Source organism: Trachymyrmex septentrionalis, unplaced genomic scaffold (genome assembly GCF_001594115.1).
Source record: "Trachymyrmex septentrionalis isolate Tsep2-gDNA-1 unplaced genomic scaffold, Tsep1.0 scaffold16, whole genome shotgun sequence".
NCBI classification, from domain to species: Eukaryota; Metazoa; Arthropoda; class Insecta; order Hymenoptera; family Formicidae; genus Trachymyrmex; species Trachymyrmex septentrionalis.
The window spans coordinates 3,568,697-3,589,168 of record NW_017304758.1 but is presented as its reverse complement, the minus strand read 5'-3'; the positions used below and the strand labels follow the sequence as shown (position 1 = coordinate 3,589,168).

The following is a 20,472-nucleotide window of genomic DNA, read 5'->3' as shown; positions in this document are numbered from 1 at the left end:
AGAGAGAGAGAGAGAGAGAGAGAGAGAGAGAGAGAGAGAGAGAGAGCAAGGGAGAGAGAAGCTTTCTAAATATTTTTAGATACAAAAATTGCAAGATTTACATGAGCCATCCGTATACAACAATATTTTATATAAATTTCGGTTTACATCTAGAAACTCAAATACATTTATAACCGGGCATAGAATAAATATCCCAAAATCGCTGATTGAAAAAAGACCAATTTTAAATTTTTTTGTGAAATTATATTCTATTATTTTATCATTAATAAGCACATTAGACTTTGAAACAAAGAATCTAAATTTTCGATTAATTTTTATTCCTTTATATAGAATCGATTTAAAATAATTAATAAAATAAAATTATTTAAAAAAAATAAATTATTTCTTTAACCTGTTTAATTGCTCACGTAGAATGGCCGCGATTCCAAATTATTGTATTTAACGACGCGACGTATTGTCTCGCGGAAAATTAAAGATTAAATATCTATAGGATAATTGGATAAAACGAATAATTACTGTGCGGGTTGTGTTACCAATTGTTTATTCGTTATCAATATTTGCGATGATCGAGCTGCAATTGTTACTGTAATTTAATATTCCATACCGACGTCAATTACACACAATTATCCTCGTTATAAATTTACATAGTAATTTTCAGGGGATTCCAATGGGAATTTCAGTGCATTCTTCAAAGCTCATGAATATCCAGTTATCCCGATTGATCTTGGGGAAGAAACGAAGAAAAATTCTGTGCTCGACTTCATAAATTTTATCTCTTTCTCTTTCTTTCTTCACAGACATTTCACTTCGTAATTATTTAAATATAATCTCAAGTAAAAATTCGAATTGACGGTGCATTAAAAACGTGCTCATTAATCTCAATGACTTGTTTATCAGCCAACAAGTAAGTCATTACATACATTTTAATCTAAAGAATATATTTCATATAAACTGCGAGTTAAATTCAATCGAATTGGAAAAATCAAAAAGACAAATTCATTTACATATAGTACCGCGAAGTTACATGTACCGAGATATTATTTAATTTAATTTATAAAAAAATTTATATCTATATAGAAGGCATAGATTATAATATATTATATATACATAGGTGTACACAATGACGTAGGCGCGCGTATGCGTGTAATTTAATGAAGAGATACTCTGTACCATGTTTTTGAACGACATTTGCAAGAATGTTAAACGCCTTAGTTATTCAAAGAAACATTTTGCACGATTTAATTGATAATCTAACACAGTTCTACACATCTGACTCGACAAAAATGTATCATGTCGTCTCGCGTTCTTATTATCGCGCGGATATTTTTACTAATTAAAGTCATCGCAAATGACAAATGTCGCAGTGCAAGATAATACAATCGGAATAGGGATTCCATTGTACATGTAAATACTTGATATCAATCATATTGTAGTGCGGTAAGTGCGACAGGTTCTCACAGATTCTACCCCCGCTTTTCATCTCTCGTCGGCCACGTCCGCCTTTGTACTTATGAGATGATTAAAAAGCGACCGTTCGCATCCGCAAATGCTATGCCAAGTTGTATCAATTATACCCCTACCATTCCTCTTTTTTCTTTTTCCTTTGCTGTGTTTGTGCATTATATCTCCTCTTGCGTCATTACCAGTGCGTCTCTGTCGCTGCATAGCAAACAATGGTGTAGGTATTTAATATTAATACGTCAAGGGAAGTTCGTGATTTCAAATATCGCCCAGACGCCACAGACGTCCACCTCTCTGAGTTGGCTATCAGCGCGAACAGAAACGGACGACGGGTGAAATTTTACAAAATTGAGTTCTCTGCTTTAATTAACGGTACCCCAGAAACTCCTTACACAAGATTTCACAAAGTAAAATCGCAATTCATCGTCAATATTTGGCGCGGAAATTTTAACATTGTTAAAATCAGGAGACATGGCGCTAAGCCAAGCGCAACGACACTACCTATACAGCACAGAATTTATTACAACAATGCAATTATACAATATTGCTGCAACTTTTGTGCTATAGGGATACCGTGTTCCTTTACGCGAAACCACGAGTTGCAAAGGATCGAGATTATTGGATCTCAACAACGGCTGAACCGATCAAGTTCTACATACGCTCAACCGATAGCGTTCATTCAAATTGTGTAATAAAAGTGCTTTTATTTTTTTTTTTTTTTACGTTCGGAGATATTGACAAAGTTCCGATTTGTCCCTTTTTTTTAAGACATTTCACGCATGGTTTTGGTGAATTTTGAAGCAGGGATTTATTGAAATTATTTTTTGACCCGCGGCAACTGATAATGCTGGCGGCAGAAGAAAGAACCTCCTCCGCAACAGGTTGATGGAAAAGGGGCCGAGAAGAAGAAGGAGCAAGTCAGGACAGAGAAGGAGACGAAGAAGAACGCGAGAGAACGGTCATTGCCATCTCACCTCGAGAAATGCCCGAACCACCGTACCGTCCATGGCTATCCCGCAGTTTAGCTTGCCGTCGTTTATACCTATTCGCCTTTATTTCTTACTTGCGTGGGGGGCTAACTTCCCTCTCTCAAGAGGACGCGAACGAGCGCGCGTGCTCGGCCGACGTGTGTGTCGTGGCCTGCCAATTCTTCGTACAGGAGGAGCGAGCCCACAAGCGAACACCAGGATCGGGGGACGGTTGATCCAGAAGTCGCGAACCGAGCAAAACCAGTTCGATAGGTGCCAGCCGTGGCGAGCAGGTCGAGCCCATCAACATATACTACTGGACGGAGCATAGCATCTTGACGAGAGATGAAACGATGTTTGGGTAGTAGTGAATCATGTATAATCAAAACATTAAAAAAAATGTCTCTCAGGATCCATAAGAAAACTATAAGACATTTATCATATTTATAAATATCATAAATGTAATTATAATTGTTGATTTAACGTCGCTTTTCATATGCCGCACGTAACTGTAAATATTAATTTTACATACGAAGTTGAGTTGATATATCTGTGCTCGAGAGCGTTAGTTTTACATAAAATACATGTAAAAACCAAATTTCTTAATTTTATTTTGTATCTATAATAATATAATATAAATGTGTAATTCTAATTTTAATGTGCACCGTATTGCGTTAATACCAATTAATATCTCTGTAATGGTTCCTGACTTTAAAGAATACACTACTGTTCTCCCTCTCCTGAAACATAATTCGACCAATAAAACACTAATAGAAAGAGAGTTTCATGCCCAAATGTTTACATTAGTCTTTCTAGGTCCGTTAAGACGAAAGATCAAAAAGATTTCGCCGCATGCTCCGTCCAGTACTATATATCTACCTATATATCGAACTGGTGGCTGCCACTATGAGAGGTATCTTCCTCCCATCCACGGATTCCTGTCGTGAATCTGACTGTCGCACGCGTATGATATCTCGTGTTTGCCGAGTGAATGTCCCGAGATCGATTGAAGGGCGTTCTCCAAAGCCCGTGAAGGTCACAGGGTCACAGATGAAACGGGGAAGCATCAGGCGTGAGAAAGTCGATAAGCTTCGGCCACGTGGCCGCAGCTGTTCACCGGAGATTTGCGATCGAGAATGCGAGATCTGAATCTGACTGATGTCAGGTAATCCAGGATTTCGTGGAACATGCCGAAAACTTAATTCGACCATAACATCATCAAGAGGAGATAATGCATCGCCATATAGTTGATGACAACTTGAAAGAGTTTTGCTGCAACGTCATAAGCAGAAGCAGAAGTAACAACAACAGCAGCGATCTGTCGAGCGGTGTCAGTCAAGGTATGCTTACGACTCTGTCCCTAGATATAAATTTCCTGGTGTCTGTAATTTAATTCTCAATTTTCAAAGAGTTATATAGTAGACATATATATACTTAGTCACATTTCAAATGTGTTATACAGATAAATAAAAATACAAAAGAGAGAGAGAGAAAGAGGCCTGAATTATTGATCCAGAATATAATTTCAAGCATAATGAGCAATTGATTCTTCTTTATCATTTATTCATTAATAGTTTTTACTTTGGAGATAGCAACAGAATGTGAAATGCCGTTACAAAGAAAATCGTGTTGAATCATCAAATAATCACAATTAATGATATATAACATTCGTGTTTAGTTCTGCATCATAGAAGCATATTATACTTGGCTTGGTGCCTACGATGTGTAGCTGAACCATTTTTGTGTTACCATTTATTTGTTTTTTTTGTCGTAAAAGATAAATAAGCTACACCCTTCAGGGTAATGAGATCTGTCAAATATTTTAATATCCTTCTGACGTCAAAGGCATTAATCTGTACTGAAATTATCGTAATTATAAGAGATGTGAATGACACGTTGGTCGAAAGTGGCTCGACTAAGCAGCGTACGGCTGAACTGAAACGAGTCGTTTATGAATGGCACTGCCGTTAAGAATGAACGTTAAATCGTAGACACGAGCATACTGACGTCTCGCTATAATTAAATGCAATTACGTCATGTAATTACATTCAGACGGAGAGTCTTCTCTTTTTCATTCCGTTTGTTCTTCGTGCGAACTTTCCCAGATTAATTGTCACGCCGCTAATGTCACAGTCGACATAGTATAAATTAATTACCGGTAAACGGACATGCTTTGCAAGTTTTGGGATGAATTTTTTATTACGTCCCTTAAGTTTAAGATTAGATCATTGAGACAAGGAATTGGAATCTTGAGGAACTTCGTTTTCCTTGCTATTTCGCGAAAGAGTAATACTCGAAAAAGCACAAAGGAAATACGAATAGCGATAATAGTGGCGAGTGCATTGCCACACAACATAAATAATTTACTAATTATAAATACAATAGATAGTATGCTCCTTAAAATTATTATAAACAAAAAAATATATGTAATCCAAATATTATTTTAATATAAAAAATTATATTATTTTAATGTGCAAAAGAATTCGTGTTTCTTTTAATTTGAATAATAATTTAATATTTTGTAATGTAACCATTGGAACTAATTATAATTACAATTATAATTAGTATATTCTATTCGTTATTAATGAATTATTAATTAACGTTTACTTTTCTTGAAAAGAAGATTTCTTTAAAATGTATTATTTCTGCACGAATACTTTTTACACTCACTGTATATATATTTGCGGAATCATTCTTTACTTCGAGATTTATACACATATTTATACATATACACTTACTCTTATTTTGTGTACATATAACAAAGCAAGGCAAGACGTACATCAAATATACGTGGTTCGATTAATGCAAAAACCCTCATCTTGCCAAAACGTTTCTTTGACAATATTGTGATTATTTCGAGAAATGTAACAGGATTTTTGAGAGACTCGGTACGACACCGATTTAGAGAAATGAGAGAAAACAGAGTCATCTCGCGGGGACATCGTTAGATAGAAACGTGAATTTCTCAACTTATAATTTGAAATTTTTGACTTATTTTTGACTTCTTATTTTATTATAAAAACTTATATTTCATAAATATTGATCCTCGTCATCAGCAACCTACTGAACAACAAGTGAATCTCAAAATAAGAATCTCAGAAGAATAAGAGTAGCCCTTTTAGAAAAACATAAATCTAATTTCTTCCGGTTTCCTGTATTTTAGATGTACAACTGACGGAATCTGGTCCATCGTTATCATCAGCAATGTGTTGATTTATATTATCGTTATCGTCAGCCCGTTCTTCAATTTCAACCGGGAAGTAAGTATACTTTAGTTTGCTCTATTATTCGCGGGAAAAGTATCAGTAGTTTTTTTCTACGCTTCGATGCTCTAGATAGCATCGACGTAATCTGGAGAATTTCTCTGCAGTAATACACGATATTTAATGATCGTAATTCAATCAAATTGCCGTTACGTCGTCTTACGGAAATTGCGTGGTGCCTTCGGCATATCGACCTCCAATTATAAGTAGCTTTAATTATAGATATAATCGTAAATGTAATCGAATTAACCGACCAAAATTTACCGCGTTCTTTCAAAATTATGCTCTTATGATGATCATTCATTGCAGACAATATCAAGACACTGCTTAAAGTTGCGACTCTATTAATATCTTTGAGCTGCATCATATTTTTGAACGACAATTTCAACGTAAACACTGCAAATGGTATTTACCGATTTAAATGAAAGAAAAAAATTTCTTCTTTAGGAATTCCTTATATAATTCTTTATAATAAAAGGAAATTATTCTTTATCAACATTTCTCTCCCAATTATTCTAGAACCGGCATTGCAAAATATGCATATTTATAAATTAAAACGACAATCTAGTTGTGAAGAATGTTGAATGTTCAAATGTTGTCCTACAGATTGACAACATATCTTTGCTCGTCCCGTTCTTGCACACTCGTCGCATTTTTCTCGTATGTCAGCTGAGCAACGGATCAGTACACAAAAAATAGCAGTAACCGGCACAGCGAGGTCCGATTTACGCGTGTGTGCAAGCGCTCGCCCGTCTCCGACGTGCAACGGCATTGAATCTACCTTGAATTTACGTTCGAATGGAACGTGGGCGGACTGGTCAGTTTTCTATAGAAGTGGGTCAATCACGGTCATCGAGCCGCGTGACTTACAATGACTTTTCCGTTCCCGTTGTCGTCCGATTCGGTCGATTTTCGTGTAATCGTTTTCATTGGGTGGCATAAATCCACGAGATGATCCTATTCGCGAATCATTACCTTTCATACACGGAAAGAAGAATTTCGTTGGAATATCTAAAAATTTAACTAGATACAAATCTAACTTTGTTGGATTATTAAACTTAATTATGTAGAACGCTCTTAAAATGGTTGCTAAAATGTGTCAAAATTTTTCTCACGTTAAGCATTCTGCATGGTAATTCAAAAGCATTTTCAGATCATATAATATATGTACCTAAAGTTTTAGATACTTCAATAAAACTGTTCTTTCCATATAGTTTATTTATTGTGCTCGATTAAAATGCTCATGCACATGCAATACGACATTCAACTTCTTCTTATATCTACATATAAATTTTATGATATCATTTCTACAGCTACAACAGTCGTTAAATCGTTTTCGACGACTCGCTCTTTTTTCTTGTAATCACGCGAGACTTTCGTATTCGAGTAACGTTTGGCCACTATCAGATAAAGCACTTTCCTACAATGAACTATGCGAATAAAATTCTTCGTGGGCGTACACTTACGCACGCGCACACACACGCTTACGCACTCCAATATGATTACGAGTACCGCTTGAAATTCCGTCAGCTACATAAAGGCATCGTCAACTTGCTTTCATGCTAATGACTAACTAACGTGTCACTTCCCCCAGCACACGCGGAAGAATGGCGTTCAGAACTTTTTGGGCGAGCGAACCTTATCAAGATCCGATAGCGCAAGCACTGGGATCGCAAACAATTTTACGGTGATTTTCACTAGAAAACGCCGGTCAAGCCACGAAACGCCCGATAAGCCGGTAAAAGAAAGTAAATAGTCGCTGAAAAACTATGACGCTTTAATGACCCGTTGATGTCAGTTTAGAGTATACAAACTATGTACATCAGTCTATCTGCTGTATGTCACTATCATTCTTGCTTCTACTAATTATTTGGCATATTAAGCAATTTGCCTTAATTAAGATAAAACACAAATCTCAATTGGACGTTTAATTTCGTAACAGACATCCCCAATTTCCTGATTCTCCTAAAAAAGAAAAGAACTAAATGAATCTGCACACCGTAAATTTGCGATTAATTAAAATACAATTAGGTTTTACATTAATTATATTTCTTCACTTCGCAGAACAAACGGAAATTAATTGGTTGCCGATAACAACGGGTGGCTGGATAATGATTCAGTCGCCTATCACCGAAAAATTACCGGAGATTCAAGAGTCGACCGAACCGGTTATGGAATCCTATCCAGTCATTGACTTCTGGTATGACATTAATTGTAGCCTTTGTGAGCACTCTGCGGTTTGCGAATTTGCTCGCGATGGAAGAACTTCCAAGAATTGGCAAACGTCATCATGCAAATAAGCAATTGGAGTAACAACTTGGAAGGAATATCTTCTAACAAGTCTAAATAACAAGAAATCAATTAGAAATTCCTAATTTTAGTATTGCGTTAATACTGTATTTCAGAATTTCCTTCTGTTGAAACTTCTTGCAACAACATATTCAATTGTATATAAATACACTGCAATTTTTATTTTATATAAATTTTATATAAGTTGTGTCGCTTTTTATTTCATGCGAGATGTAACAATGCTTCATTAATTAATCTTCTATTATACTTCTCGAATTTCAGCCAAACCGATAACAGAGAACAGTATCATCATAAGACGGTGACAACTTTATTGTCAACGATTGCTAGTGTTACGATCGACATGGAACTTCCGGTACCAATGGAGACCTTCAATATGTCGGATTACAAACAAGGTTAATACTTAGATGTTGAACGGATTATGGTGTAATGCCCTTCACGTGCACGAGCGGATGCATGAATAAAAGAAATTATATCGTTCCCAGACTGGGTGACCGGAACGAATTGTTACTCGACTAGAACTAGTCTCAGGACTAGTTAAAAACAAAATGACGGATAAAGTGCTGAACTGGATTTGGATCACTGTCGGAATTTACATTATTCCGTTCAATTTTTAAGTTAAATCCCGGAGATGATCCAACTTCTGATCGTATAACGATGCTTTCATCTTTTCTTTGCGGGTTACCGCAAGTTTAATATTAATTAAACTTCTCGTTTGACAAGACAGACATTATAATTGCTTAGAAATGAATTAGTGATATAAAAATTTATAGCGATAATATTCTGTAATATTATTACTACGAGTTTTTATATCAATAATAAGTTTTTAGATAATTATTATGTTCCCTACAATAATTTAATACTGGAAAAGAGTTATTAATTACTTATTTTGAGAATTAAAAGAACTGTTGTTCAGTAATTTTCGGTATTAAATTGGTTTTCTGTGAGTATTCAAAAGGTAAGTATTCAAAAGGTAAAAGTTGTGTATAAGAATTATCTAAAAGTTACTGATAAGACGGTTCAATTTTGTAAAGATATTTTTAAATATTTTTACTATAACAACAATAATATATAAGAATAATATATAAGAATTACATGTATTACAAAGAGATATATCTTTTAATATTCTAACTTGCAACCTTTCACTTTTATCAGGGTGACAGCGGCGGTCCAATGGTCATCCAAAGAGCGCGAGATAAGCGATGGATTCTTGCTGGAATCATCAGCTGGGGAATCGGTTGCGCCGCGTCTAATCAACCTGGCGTTTATACACGTATCTCGGAATTTCGCAACTGAATCAATCAGATTTTGCAATTCTGAATGTCTCGGAAAGAACGTGATCTGCGCTCGAAATTCGCGCTTTTGCATCGCGCCGACTCCTATGACGTTAAGCAGACGAATGGCACCATCTGCCGGAGCTGTGAGTCAAGTGCAATTTAGTGGAAAAATCTAAGAGATCCTAGCGCGGGGATTTATAGATTTGTGTACGTGTTGCGGACTCGAACGACATGTGGAGCCACTGATTCAATTTTCCTGTGTAAAACCGTAACGTATGCATGTACATACACGCGATTTCCCGGGGAAATCCAACATGTTACAACGATACAAAGGGTACAATCAATTTGCGTATCGAAGACATTATGGATATCAGTAATAAGAACATTAGATTTTGTGAGGAGAATCAAAATTTTTGATCAACTTGGATTCCTCTATCTAGAATCGATTTAAAATAGTTAATTCTAGGACATAAAATTACTTTTTTAAAATAAATTATTCTTTTAGATATCTATAAATGCTGTTTAACATTAATTTCTTAAGTTTTTTCCTTCTACTAAATATGTATTTATTTATTTTTAATGTGTTCAGTTTGCTCAAAACTTGATTTAACGAAACTGCTTATAAAAATGCATGTGCAGTAATTAATAGATTTACAAAGGAAATAGATAGGAATAGATATTAGATGTGTTATTAATGTATGAATAATAGGAAATAATTTTTTTATTAAACTTCGACTATAACTTAATCATTTCCGGGAAGAATTTTCCATTCTTCAATTTGAAATAAATTGAATTAAAATAATGTGATTTAAAAAATATAATATATTTAAATCAATATATAAAAATTATTTCTAAGCAATTTGACTTTCAGCTCGGAATTACTGTTCAATATTTAGAAAAATATTTAAAATTTCATGTTTTGCATATCTTCTAATTTACCATTGAAAGCGATTAATCGTGAAGCTACTGTAATTCAGAATTTACATGTTTTCTAAATATTTACATATAAAAATATAGTAGAATAAGCTTTTGAATCACAGTTTGCGCAAAAACTGTCTATGTAAATGTTGTTATGCGCGGCATAACAAACATTCTATGGTATAGTCAACAAATATTTTAGCGAAAACACAATCAAATAAATATAATTTATATAAACCCATATTTTTTATGAGTTTTCCAATTTTTGCTTTTCAGTGAACAAAGTGTTAAACTTTTTCATCAGCTCTCTGAATATTTTTTAGATACAAAAATGAGATAATAAGATTTACATAAGTCCATTCATATACAATGATATTTTATATAAATTGTAAACAAATATTATAGTTTCTAGAATTGAAACTCAAATATATGTATAGCCAGACATGAAATAAATATCCCAAAATTGCTAATTGAAAAAAAACTGATTTTAAATTTTTCTGTGAAATTATATTACAATATTATTTTATCAGTGATAAGATATAGACTTTGTAACAAGCATATTAGATTTTGTAACAAAGGATCGAAATTTTCTTTTAATTTTGATTCCTTTACATAGAATTGATTTAAAATAATTAATAAAATAAAATTATTTAACAAAAATAAATTATTTCTTTAATCTTTAATATTAGTCACGTGGAATTGCTGCGATTCCAAGTTATTTTATTTAACAATGTATTTTCGCGCGACAAATTGAAGATTAAATATTTACAGAATAATTGGATAAAACGAATAATCAATATGCAAACCGTGTTATCAATTGTTTATGAAAAAATTCGTTATCAATATCCGCGATAATCCAGTTGCAATTGTTAGTGTGATTTAATATTCCATACCGACGTCAATTGCACACAGTTCCCCTCGTTATAAATTTACATAGTAATTTCCAGGGGATTCCAATGGGAATTTCAGTGCATTCTCCAAAGCTCATGAATATCCAGTTATCCCGATTGATCTTGGGAAGGGAAATTCTCCGCCTGGCTTCATAAATTCTATTTCTTTCTCTTCCTTTCTTCGCAGACACTTCACTTCGTAGTTACTTGAATATAGTTTCAAGTGAAAATGAATTGATGGTGCGCTAAAAACGTGCTCATTAATCTCAATGGCTCGTTTGTCAGCCAACACAAGCAACTCATTACATATATATTTTAATCTAAAGAATATATTTCATATAAATTACGAATTAAATTCAATCGAATTGGAAAAATTAAAAAGACAAATTCATTTATAGTATCGCGAGAGATATATGTTATTGTACGTTATTATACATTATATATATTATTATATACCGATATTATTTTATTTTATTTATAAAAAAATTTATGTCTATATAGAAGCATAGATTATATTATATTTATCGTTGTGTATACGTATGTGTACACAATGACGTAGGCGCGTGTATGCGTGTAATTTAATCGCGCATGTGTGTTTTAGATGGCATTTATGAAGAGATATATTCTGTATCCTGTTTTTGAACGACATTTGCTAGAATGCTTTAGTTACTCAAAGAAACACTTCGCATGATTGGGTTGATAATGTAATGTAGTTGTACACATCTGATTACTCGGAAAAAAATGTCGTGTCGCATTCTCATTATCGTGCGGATATTTTTTGCTAATTAAAGCTATCGACAAATGTCGCAATTTAGGGTAATACAATCAGAATAACGCGATTCCATTGTAAATATTTGATATCGATCAGATTGTGGTGTGCGGTATGTGCGGTAGCTTCTCACACCTACTTGCTTTTCATCTCTCATCGGCCACGTCCGCCTTTGTACTTATGAGATGATTAAAAAGCGACCGTTCGCATCCGCAAATGCTATGCCAAGCTATGTCGATTATACCCCTACTATTAATTCCCTTTTTTCTTTTTCCTTTGCTGTGTTTGTGTCGCGTGCATTATATCCCCTCTTGCGTCATTGCCAGTGCATCCCCGTCGCTGCATAGCGAACAATAGTGTGGGCGTTTGATATTTGCACGCTAAGGGAAGTTCGCGATTTCAAATATCGCCCACGCGTCCACAGACGCCCACCTCTTTTGGCCATCAGCACAAACAGGGACGAAGGGTGAAATTTTGCAAAATTGAGTTCGTTGCTTTAATGAACGGTACTCAATAAACTCCTAACGAGGTGAAATCGCAGTTCGTAGTCAATGTTCGGCGCTGAAACTTTAACATTGTTAAAATTTATGTTACGAAAATAATAGGTATTCATTTATCCTCCCTCACATTGAGTGACACTTTTTGTTATTGGATTCCTATAAAGCTTATTGAAACATATGTGAAATTTTTAAATCGAAAAATAAGGACAATCAGAAATATCAAAACCTGAAGTAAAATTTACAACTGGGATGAATTAAATTTATATCCAATTCAATTTGTTTACATTATAAAAATGTATTAATGCGTAGGTACATTCTGTACATGTTAAAACGCTATACAAACGCTATGAAGCTTTGCCGAAACACATATCTTAAAACTTTTTAATCGAGAGAAATTAATGAGAAAAATCCAAAAATTGAAGCTAGAATTAAAATTTACATTCATTTAGGATGAATTAAATTTACATTCAATTGATATACATCACAAACAGAATGTATAAATTTTGTATACATTCTATACAAAAGTATTAAAACATTATGGATATAGATATTATAAATGAGATAAAACTAGATCGAGCTACAAATAAATGCGCTCACTCAGGAAGAGAGAATTTTCACGACCTAACAGATTCGATTTACGCCTTTATTCATAGCGTTTCTCACGCTGGATATTAAAGTCCTAAATGCATCGCGTGGAGTTAGCATCCTCTTGGCGGCCATCAATTTTCCCGATGCTAACGGTACGCTGCCAATCGTTAAGGATCGAGTTCGGAAGGATCGGCTTTCCTTCTCGTGTGAAAGATATCGACCGATCAACCGTGAAGCTTCTCTCAGATACAGTTAAAATTCGATGAGCTCGTTTCGGGACATGTATTCCGCTATCGTTGTTTTATCGAAACAAATATGTATATTTAACAAGCATAGTTAATTATGGTAGATTCCGCGTATTCGACGAGCGTTGATTGTCGTTATTGTGGTTTATACATCGCTGATGTCCATAGTTATATTGTTAAACCGATTTCAGATTAATTGCAGCAGAATAAATTCGAGTTTCTCGCTTCATGAGATTTCGTTCATGAAAACGCAAATATACGAGGGAAAATTTCGCGAAAATCTGTTCTAGATGCTTTATCCTTTGAAGCTAAAAAACGAAGGTATACGAAGTATAAAGAAATCTTATTTCCTTTTTACATCACTTTCTTGTTGAGAGTATTTCAGAAAAATTAAAACGTCGTAAAATGTATTCAAATCACCCTAGTGAATAAATGTAAGAAAATTCTTCACTCGCAAACAGAAATATACGAAAATACATTATTTAAATGCATTCGCTTTTTCATTACGCAGAAATATCGTACAAAGTTGTCGTAGAGAATTAAATTGCAAATTGGTAAAAAAAGCTTGCTCTTTCGAGACTTCATGTTAATAAAGTGTTAATTAGTTGTGAGTTCGATGAAAAATTATCAGACAGAATTTAGAACAGTAAAATGTGCAGTATTTCTAGCACACTCCATATGTACTACTGTATGGAGAGACGTAAAACAACAAAGCGAACGAACAGTATTAATGAGAATTGAGATTGAAAAGCTTATTGTTTTACTCAACGCAAACAGAAGAGAGAAAGAGAGAGAAAGGTTCCATCATAACTCTCAGACTAGATAAAAAAGGTTCTTTCTATGTTATTTCTCTCGCTATATTTGCCACAGTGATGAGATTGAGACAAAGTTATGACCGCAATCTATCCTTGCGTTTCTTTATGCAAAATTCGATTTATTTATAAATATTCACAGATACAATTTGTCGCCCCTGTTAATTAATATTTCTCCCTCACAGAAAAATTGCCAACAAGAATATTTTTCAGAATTTTTTCTATTTATCTTTTTAATACTGTGTTATAAATTATTAATTTAAATATTTGTTATGTAATGTTATAATAATTGTCGGTTTCCTTTAAATTTCTAATTAGAGCAAAATATAATAATATTTTATAATTTAAAAAAAAACGCAACTTTCGTTTTATTATGTGTATATTATGTGAGGTCTACAAAAGAATAAATAATCACGCTTTATATTCCCCTACAAAAAGTACGAATTGGCCTAGAAAGGAAAAGAGAGAATCCCGGTTTTTAAATTATATTTAATGAGGTAAACACGACACAATCGTTGTGAGCGATTTATATACGGCAGTAAATATAATTCTTTCGGAATGTGACTCTCTCTCTCTCTCTCTCTCTCTCTCTCTCTCTCTCTCTCTCTTCCTTCCTCGTGATTTCATTGGCACGCTGTGACTCGGACGCACGGCAAAATAAGCTTGTTAAAATAATGTTTGCGCTCGAAAGCGATTTATGTGAACAACTTTTTCCCGACACAATGCTATAATAGAATCCAACGAGTCATGTTGCTCGAGCCTGATGGACGTCAATTGATTCTATTGGATTTTTTTTAGACGAGTTATGTACGTCTTACACTCGCGCAAAGAAAATGTAAATTTCTAAATGCAGCATTGCTATAAGTTTTCTTTGATATTCAATTTTTTTACTCACGATGATGAGTGTTCCGCGTCTATCTACACTTATTACTTTTCTCTCCACGCTCTCTTTTAAATCGGAGCTTCCGGAATGCTGTCTTCATTTCATCAACTTGTCATTTCCGGTTCATACTATTATCAGTTCTACACGAAAAATAAATTAATTATTAAATTAATTATATTGAATTAATTAAAATGCCCACATCAGCTAGGTGTGCCTTGAATTAACAATCCGATGGATATTGCCTCGAGTCTAGATAAGAACTTGACATTGAAAAATTGAAGAATAAATATCTAAAATTATAGATCAATGTCTGTAATAATTAAACCCGACATTAACAAACTTTCCTTAGAAGATAAGGATTATCTTCCGAGTGTTACAAAACTATAATTCTTAAAAAGCTCTTAGAACTTATATTATATTCTCCCTCTGCTTCATTAATTTTAATTTTGTGCAAGGGGTACTTTTTATATTTAGAATATTTAAATAAGATTTTATATTTAGAATATTTAGATAATATAATATCTTTCAAACTTGTGATAAAAGATAATTACATAAACAATAAGTAATTATATAAACACTTAAAGTTTTCTGATATGCAAAAAGAACCTTAATTAATACAACATATTATACAGTAAAAAATTTTGTATTTGTGTTAAAATCGATCTTTGTTAAAATTTTGTGTTGAAATTTTAACATATCCGATTGTTAATTTAACATAACATGATTGTGTTATTTGAATATTTTTTGTTAAATTAATATTCAACATTTCTTTTCTTAATGTTAAGATAACACACTTTATGAGTAAGAACAAATAAAATAAAAATAATGTATTTTAGAACGTAAATTCTAAGATAAATGAATAAAATGTATTAATTTGACATGTTATAAGTAGATATTAGTTTTGCTTCCGAAATTTGCTAACAAATTGTGCCAGTGTCATATTTTTGTGTTAATTTTTTACATAATATTGCGTACACGATTTTCTAACATATTCATCTCATATTAAATAAACACAAAACTTTGAGTGGACCATTCAGGACATGTGAAACGTATTTTGAATACAAATTATCCAATTGTGTACGGATTATACTTTTCCAGAGTAAATTTACTGGTAAAATTTGTTCATAAATACTGTAATATAGATAAATTACACGAGCTCTCTGCATATATTACCTTTCATACATTAATTATATATTAGCACACTACTGTATATATTAATATTAATACTGCATCATATGGATGAGGTCAAATAAAACTCGTCGGCAAAACGTAAGTGTAATTCCGCTTAATACAAAATCTCACTCGGCACTCGACGATCGGAAAATAATTATCTGGCACACACGAGAGCGAATGCGCGATTTTCTCCAATTATTATGGCCAATGCTAAACTACTGAAAATGTCACAGGCGTGACGGGCCCGGTGGATGGATGTTACTGGATCGGGTTAAGTGGCTTTGGAGAAAGCCAGAGCTACCTCCGCCTTTTCCTTATGCAGTCACGAAACCGCCGGCATACGTCTACGCCGCGTGTACCCGTCGGCAAATCGTCATGCCGACCTTCACCCGATGGTCGTGTCGCGATGCAAATCGACGAAGAATAATAACGCCACGTTGTCGTAAGTCGAGAGGTTTTCATTCCTCTAATCGGGACAGCGGGTACCTAAGTCTGGGACGTGTGGACTTACATTCGCGGGGATCTTGCCTCTCTCGTTTGCGTCTCGCAGCAGCGGATTTATCGTGAGACGTACGTGAAAGTTGTATTCGAGCCTACCGATTCGCCGATTGATAGCGACGCGAGAACATCTCGATGATCGGGAAGTGCCGACGATATTCAAACGTGGCATTAGAAATGTGTGTTTACATTGCTAACTCAGCTATCAAGAAGGAATAGTGAAGACTTCCTAATTTCTAATTTTCCTTATTTTATGCGATAACATATAATTAATAAAACTAATAGAGAAAATATTGATCTTTTTTTATTGTTTATCATTATAATGTTAATCGTAGTTATTTGAAAATCAATTAGTTTGTCTATTTTAATTGTTTATATAAAAGTGTTGAAACTTTTAACACATATATTATAAATAAATATTGTATAGATTGAAAAAAATGTTCTGGTTATATCAACAAGAAATACAAACAAAATGAATTCTGATTATATCCAATCGTATCATAAATGAATTTCTGGTTATCTTAACTAGAATGTTTGATAGATTTAATTATAAGTATCTTATTAGTTGAATCTATCAGAATTCATTATTAATTAATGCAACAAGACTTTTTTCCATGTAACACTGATTTTATGGGCATAATGTACAGTATTATGTTTTTAGGTATTTTATTTTATTTTTTTTAGGTAGTTTATTTAAAGTGTAAAAAGACATATGCCAAAAATCTGTAATTTATCGTTGACGGGGACCATGTTAACTATAACCTCGTAAATCGTAATGCAAACAGAAAACAGGGAGGAAAAATGTAAATTGTTACAAAAATGAAAATTAGCCGCGTGGAATAAAACAGCTGGAAATGGAACATTGAAGTATATAATAGGGAAGTGCGTTGCCGTGAATTTTTTCAAGGACTCGCAACAAATCGTAAATTAAAAGGAACTCCACTAATTGCGCAATCATGTTATTTACTCAAAAAGTATATGTGCTTCCTCGACAAGTGTTTCCCTCTGGTAATCACAAGGTTATACCTTATCATTGCTCGTCATACCGCTCTCAATTTCTTGTCAAACTAAAAAAGACGGCGCGGTTCAATTCTAATATGAGATCAAGACACCTGCATCTTTCGAGAAAAAAAAAATTCACCAAGAAACGCGCGTAACCATTTCACATAACATCTTTACTGATCTTCACCTGCACTCTTACTATAGATAATATATACTTTTTAAGTCATATAAAAAGCAAATTGTTCACAAAGCTAAAAAAATTATTGGTAAGATATTTTCACATTTGATGATTATTGAAAGTCAAATTAACTCTTATTGTTAATACAAAATTGGTCATGTTCGTGTCTTGCAGATTTCTTTTCTTCAAAAAACTAGGCGCATTAAGAGCAATTAGTTACAACATTTATATACAATTCTTTTAAATACCCAACCTTATACTTTCTACAGATGTTAAAGTATGTGTAAGAATTCCTTAATAATTTTTGTATATTTGTTAAAGTGATAAAAATTAACCCGGGACACGAACGACGTGCAGTAAAGAATCGGGGAAATTATTGTATATTCTGAAGATTAAATTAACATGTTAATACCCCAAAAAGATACGCGATTGTGAATAAGAAAAAGGAACTGTAAAATATTGTTAAATTCTATACACATTATAAACGTCCAAGGATAAAGAATATTGAACGTGTAGATATACTGAACGGGCGAAAATATGCTATAAAAAAAATTATACCTTTCACGAGGACAGATTAAAATCTCGTTAGTTTGCTTTTTAGTCCAATAAAAAAAAAAAAAGTAAATTTTCGATCGACTTAACGGTGGTTTGAGCTGTGTGTGTGTGTGTGGTGACTAGCGTGATCACAGTCCTTCGTATAAAAATAGCAAAGGTTACGAGAAACAAACGGTTGCTTCTGATCGTGGTGCTGCTGATGGAACCAGCAAGATAGCGAACGCCTGGGAGCGCGAAGTGCGTCGGCGCTAGGACGTCGCTGCGCCGTGTGATCGATCAACGGATTTTCTTCAGGATCAGCGCAACCTGGCGTAACCGCGGCGCAGGGTCACGGTCTGACCTTGGTGGGAGAGACTCGATGACGTCGCAGGGATTTAACGACCCTAGTATACGTTCGCGATGACGCTCGACAACGTCCACCTTGACGATGTTCCTAAGTAATTATGCACCTTTTCCGATGTCTCTCGAAAATGAATTTGAAGAGGTAATAAGCTCGAAGGATCTATCACAGAAGTCTTTGCAAAAAGTGATTGAAACTGGAAATTTATACTTTCCGTATAAAAATGAATGTTATATATATGTATATGTATGAAACTGTTCAGTTCACAGAAAGGTCCATATTTATATTCAACAATTCAATTTTACAGTTTAAGTAAACATTTTCTCAATTCAAATACTATATAATTATTTTTATTAAAAACATATGTTAAAATAATTTTTTAACAAGTTCACCGTTAAACTTTTGTGCTACTTTCAAATACAATATAGAAAAATCTGTGATTTTTTTTTCATTTCATTAAAAAATACTTATAATACACCCTTAAGTGCTTTCTAAGAGAGAAAAAGAGAGTGTCTAGTTATAGACACAAGTTTCTAATGTTGATAAGAAATGATTATCAGACGGTGAGATAAAAGCAAAAACAGTGCGGGAAGGTGCACTCTTTTCACAGAGTTTTTTCACGGAGAAGAGGTATAAAGGAGATGAGAGAAGACAGGGAAGAAATGTATAAAAATGATGAAAGTGGTATATATAGAAGAGGTAAGGAAGGCAAAATTTTTTCTTATGACCATCCGCCACGAGCATTTACTACGCGGAGAAAAATGAACGCTCACATCATGTGAAAGGGCACGAAGCAATCCTGACCCAGTTTTCCAGCCGTGTCCTGGGTCATGACCATCGATTGTTTCCCCTCTCTGGTCATGGCGTCGCGACCCAAATGTTTCGGATCCTTCCCTGGGATTAGGCGCTGTAACGATCGCCAGGAATTTATGGCGGCGTGTAGTAGCTCTACCAGGAGAATACCACCTCCCGTGGCATTGATAGTTTATATCGTATCTTAGATCTGGTCGGGTAGGTTACAGGTGTCTCTGACCGGCGCGTATGAGGCAGTTTAATTGGGATTTATGTCGACGGTGTATGTGGTCTTTCCGGATATTTCTGATAGTCGTTAAGAGACTGGCGCGCTTTCGAAGCTTTTTCTCACGACGATCTTCTACTGGGAAATTTGTGACTCGAGTCTGCATATAAACCATAAATTAACTTGAACGCTTGGAGTAACACTTCAAAAGACCAAGAAGGGGGTGTCTTATTCAAATTACAGCCTTGGTTGTAAATATGAAACACCCTCAATTTATTGCATTTCCTTAGAAAAGCGGAAAGAGGACTAACAAAATATTAAAACTATTATAAAAATTAATGTTATTTTTCGATAAAACTATTTTTTAATTTGTTTTTCGTTAAACATAAAACCATTTACCATAATTTGTAGGAATGTTTTATACGTAAGAGCATTTTATATGTGATCTCTATAGATGCTCAATATTATTATATAATCATTTTGCACAATATTATGCTGTCTTTTTTGAACAATTCAAAACAAACAATCTAGAGATTCAATGTAGCTTTCAAATAATCGATAATATATTATGCAATATCAAATGTTATGTAATAATATTGATCATATAACACTCGTTTTATGACTTTGTGTACCCATTTATCACATAGCCTATTATTTATAATTGAAAAATAAAATGTGTTACACACTATATGAATTAAATGTGTCACAGCTTATATAATCCATTAGACATATATTTTATTTATCGAAAAACTCACGATATGATGAGCACATACAGTTTTAAGAGGCAGATTAAATGATAAATTGCAGTGTGTGTATGTATGTATATA

At 33.8% G+C, this 20,472-nt stretch overlaps 1 protein-coding gene across 1 annotated transcript in view; it reads right to left on the bottom strand.

The window, feature by feature from the left end:
• Positions 1 to 20,472, bottom strand: part of LOC108746021 — a 92,397-nt gene that overhangs the window by 29,698 nt on the left and 42,227 nt on the right. The window lies entirely within an intron of this gene.